The sequence below is a fragment of the Alosa sapidissima genome, chromosome 24, assembly GCF_018492685.1.
Source record: "Alosa sapidissima isolate fAloSap1 chromosome 24, fAloSap1.pri, whole genome shotgun sequence".
NCBI lineage: Eukaryota > Metazoa > Chordata > Actinopteri > Clupeiformes > Clupeidae > Alosa > Alosa sapidissima.
The window spans coordinates 18,022,615-18,026,942 of NC_055980.1; the positions used below are offsets into that span (position 1 = coordinate 18,022,615).

At 41.8% G+C, this 4,328-nt stretch overlaps 1 long non-coding RNA gene across 1 annotated transcript; it reads right to left on the bottom strand.

The window, feature by feature from the left end:
- Nucleotides 1–276: 276 nt before the first annotated feature.
- LOC121700473 lies at nucleotides 277–1,976 on the bottom strand. Its single transcript, XR_006027239.1, has 3 exons — nucleotides 1,874–1,976; nucleotides 612–821; nucleotides 277–384 (listed from the first exon to the last, which is right to left on the bottom strand). It is a non-coding gene; the product is annotated as an uncharacterized LOC121700473 (long non-coding RNA).
- Between the last annotated feature and the right edge of the window lie 2,352 nt (nucleotides 1,977–4,328).

Here is a 4,328-nt window from a genome sequence, read left to right on the forward strand (position 1 = left end):
TTTTTAAAGCAACAACAGGCAATTCTGCACAAACAAGCAGATAAGAACTTGCATGTTTCCAATCGGACAATCCTGAACTTATTAAATGAATGTTCCTCTTGGAAAACAATTTGCAGCAGAAGCAAAAGAGGCTATTGTTCTCCATGGAAAATATCAGCCAACTTCTTGCCATCTTTTCACCACTAACTAATGTATTTTTAAAATAGTGGTGGTGGCAACTTCTCCCATCACTTTCACTCCTTTGGAAAACAAAATCAGGAGGCAACTTAGAGGGTCCTCTGCGAACCAGTTCAGTCCGAATCCTGTCCGTCAGAAGTGTAGGCCATTTAGCAGGGTCAGTTGACAGAGGCTCCTCAGCAGTGGGGCATTCAGCTCCAGGCATTTCTATCAGACAGCATATTGTCACATTACTCAAAGCACATAGCAGAAGAACATAACTCATAGCCCTACTAAGAAATTATCAAAAATCTTATGACTACATTAAATTACTTGTTCTTGTAGCCTAGGCATACCCCCTCCACACACACACACACACACACACACACACACACACACACACACACACACACACAAGGAATGAGAGAGAGAGAGAGAGAGATGTAAAAACCCACCTGAAGGCTCATGCTGAGGAGAAGCAGACGTAGAGGGAGATGTTTGTGGAGACATGGATTGGTGCTCATCCTCAAGGACAGGGACCACCTCAGAAGAGGCCTGTGCAGCTGATGAGGTTGATGGCTCCTCCTCATCCTGTGAAACAGGGGCTGTGGGTGGCTCATCTTGAGCAGTGGCAGAGGATGCTCCAAAGTATTTTAGAAGTGCCCCTGAAATTGCAATTGAAATTGTCATTAAAAGACTTCAGGCTACAATTTAGCTCTTATACAAAACAAAACATCCATTGATAGCAAATTTCATAAACATGCCCTTAGGCCTACATGCTAAATGTCTGCTGTCATATTAAATTAGGGAGGAACAATTAGTTCTTTGGTTACTGCCTCGAATAGGCTACTATGCTTTGCACTCTTTTAGTTATGACTGAATGATTGTTGTGATTAAACTGCTGTCACGGATTTGTTGCAAATGCCAAGTGTTCGTCTTTGAAACTAGCCTACCTACCTTGTTACATGAAAATTGCGTTGTCTAAACTGCAACGTTAACCAAAATGATGGAAATAAATAATCAGAACTTTTGAGGTTTTGACCGTTTTGTTGCAAAGCATGATCCATCTCATGGTGAAATTAGTTGTTGTATTTGTTAAAACCGAATTATTATTTTATAGGCTAAGCATAGGTATCATTGCAAGATGGCTAACAAACGTAAAAGTTATACTAGGCTAGGCCATAGACATAATATACATAGACGCCGCATTGGCTGCTGGAAACAAGAAATGCGGCCGCCATCTTGGACCGGTCATACTCCTCATTGCGTTGCAGCAGAAAACACAAGATGACAGCACTGTGCAGCATGTTCCTGCTCAAATCGGCGGACCATACTCGGGGGATTTACTTTTCACAAGTAAGATTTAACGTTACCGTACTATTGGTTGTATTTTGTATTTTCGAACAATGTGGCCTGTATCATAGCTACATGTATGACCTTTGCAGCAAAAAAAACCGCGTGAAAATCTGTTCGGTATTCAGTGAGATATGATTAATTAAGTGTGCTGACAGCTCATTGCACCGGCCAAACAGATTACACTGAGTGGAGTGGATGACCGGTCCAAGATGGCGGCTCCAAATCTCGTCAGCGCTAGTAGGGAGCAGCGGTCGATGCGGCGTCTATGTATATTATGTCTATGGGCTAGGCCCTATCAATTAACATTGACGTTAGCCCTTCACTCATGACATGATACTGTTATTATTAGGACATTACATACCTTTATCCTTTGCTCGTTTCTCCTCTTCTACTTTTCTTTTTTTTTCGGAACTGGGCACCTGATGGCTTTGACCGCTTTCTGTCCATCGTGTTTGGCACTCGACAGTCGACAACAATCAACAAATTCCCATGAGCCACTCGCGACCACAGTCAAGACCAAACCAATTCACCTGGGTGACCTCTTAATCGTTTTGTCACCTATTTTTATTAGCCATTTCACACAGTTAATTAAATGTGCAGGAATCATAGGTCTGCATTCATAACATTATGAGATGTGCGTTGTTTGGAAGAAAGTCAAGGTGTGACTGATTTTAGCCCACTAATAGACTGTTGTAGGCTACTATACAGTGGATCCCCATTCATCCCCCCTTTCCCGTTTCATTAAGGAGACCCAGAGGTGAACTGTCCCCCGCAAACCCCTCCCTTCGCCCCTTCCTCTGCACAGTGCAGTGCAGTAGGCCTACCTTCTGAGCAACAGGGGCGCCAATTCCCTAATTCCTCACACAAGTGATGGATAATAGAAAATCGTTTTGCGACGTTTATTATTATTATTCTTTTTTTTTTTTTTTTTTAAGCGCTCGTGCCGCCCCCTACAAGATGCCGCCCCGGGCGACCGCCCGGTTCGCCCGTACCTAAAACCGCCACTGCTCACACCCTACCAAAAGTTATGCCTTTCACTGTAGCATAACAATAGTTTTGAGTCCTGTATATCCTACATCAAATATTTTATCTCTGATATTATCAAAGAAAATTCCAGTGTTTCCTGAAATCAATCCAAACTCTTTAAGCAGGAGTAATCAGTTATGACTGCAATGATGGGGAAAATATCCAGAACGTTTTTCACTCTATTAAAGTGCAAAAAGGCTATCACACTCCGCATTATATTTTCTGCATTCCCAGACCATAAAATGCAGCCTGCTATTCCAAACAGGAGTGAAAAATGGGGAGCTGTTCTGCTGTGCTCGGCTCCGTATCTGCGGGCCAGATTTCTCTTTAAAGAACAGCTTGCTCGAGGCATCCTACTGGCCCGTGAAGCCCGGGTTGGCCGAGATAAGAGACGGTAGCCTGGAATGGACCGAGCCTCAATCTGGCACGCGGGCCAGCCAGACCAGCGCCGGAGGTGGGCCAGGTCCTCTCCAGTGGGCCGCTGTGAATGGTGACATGGGGAAGGGGAGTGTGAGGCAAGCACGCTGAGAATTCTGGGAAGGGTTCAGCTCCCCTGTGTTGCTGGCAGGTGTCAGTCCAGAGGAAACACAAAAAAGATAGCTTCCAATCTGGTCATCACAACAGCCAATTAGCCATCAGATTGGCATTTGTAATGCCCAATCAACTCATTTTAAAAATATATTTAGGAACAAAGTAAGAACCGGACCATTGTTTGGAGAGATATGCAGCCGACCCTAATCCACCCATCCTGGAAGTGCAATAAGCCACTCTCTTTAGAATCATCATGCCAAGGCAGGACAAACATTTTCAGTCCTGAGTCTACTGAAGGGGCATAATGAACTTCCCCTAACCCTAAATGAGAAATCAAACTCTCACTGTTTTGAAATCAAGAATGGGTTTAAACCAGACATAGTTTACAGACTGAGTAATTGGAATTTTTTCGAAAATGAAAACGATGAGAGGAGCTCATCCGTTTGATGTGGCATAATGAATTTATGTGCCCCTGTAATTCTGCCATGTGCTTGACAGAGGCTCTCAAAGACTAGCTGGAGCCATGGAAGAAGGAAGATGTTTTCTTTTTTATTATTATTATTTTATATCCTTTTTGCCTAACAGCCTGAATAAAAATGAAGACATCAGTGAGGAAGTGAAAATTATGTTGGGACCATAACTATGAGAGTGGACTTGGTCAACAACATTCAGGTTCTTTGTAAATCTTGATAATGGCAATGATGACATCTTTGTTATACAGCTATTTATTTAATATTTAGATTTATTAGCTATTTATTATCCATTAGTTATGCACTTTACTTTTTAAATCTCACTTTACCTAGAGTATTCACTCGGGGCTTATAACTCTTAATTTGTTATGAGCAATTAAAAAAGGACTATTGAGGGAAATATGCACAAGGCACATCTATCATTATGAAAGTTTGCATGGGGCCACATATGGGCATACATAAGAGTATTTGGTGAATTCACAGAATCTGCTCTAAAGCTTTACAACAAAGATGTCATCATTGTCATCATGAAGATGGCAAAGAATCTTAATAATGCTTTGTGCCAGTAATATCATAATGTTTCATGAGTGCAGTCATGAGTAGGCTATGTATAAATCATTATATTAATGTCAATTATTATGAGGCTTTATGAATGGTTTATAACCCTTTATGAATGCATTTCTAATGCTTTATGAGCACTGGTTCATAGAAAGTGTTCCACATTTGTTTGTTCTGTTGATTCTGAAGACAGTCGCATATTCTCACAAAAAGATAGGAGGCTCTCTCACT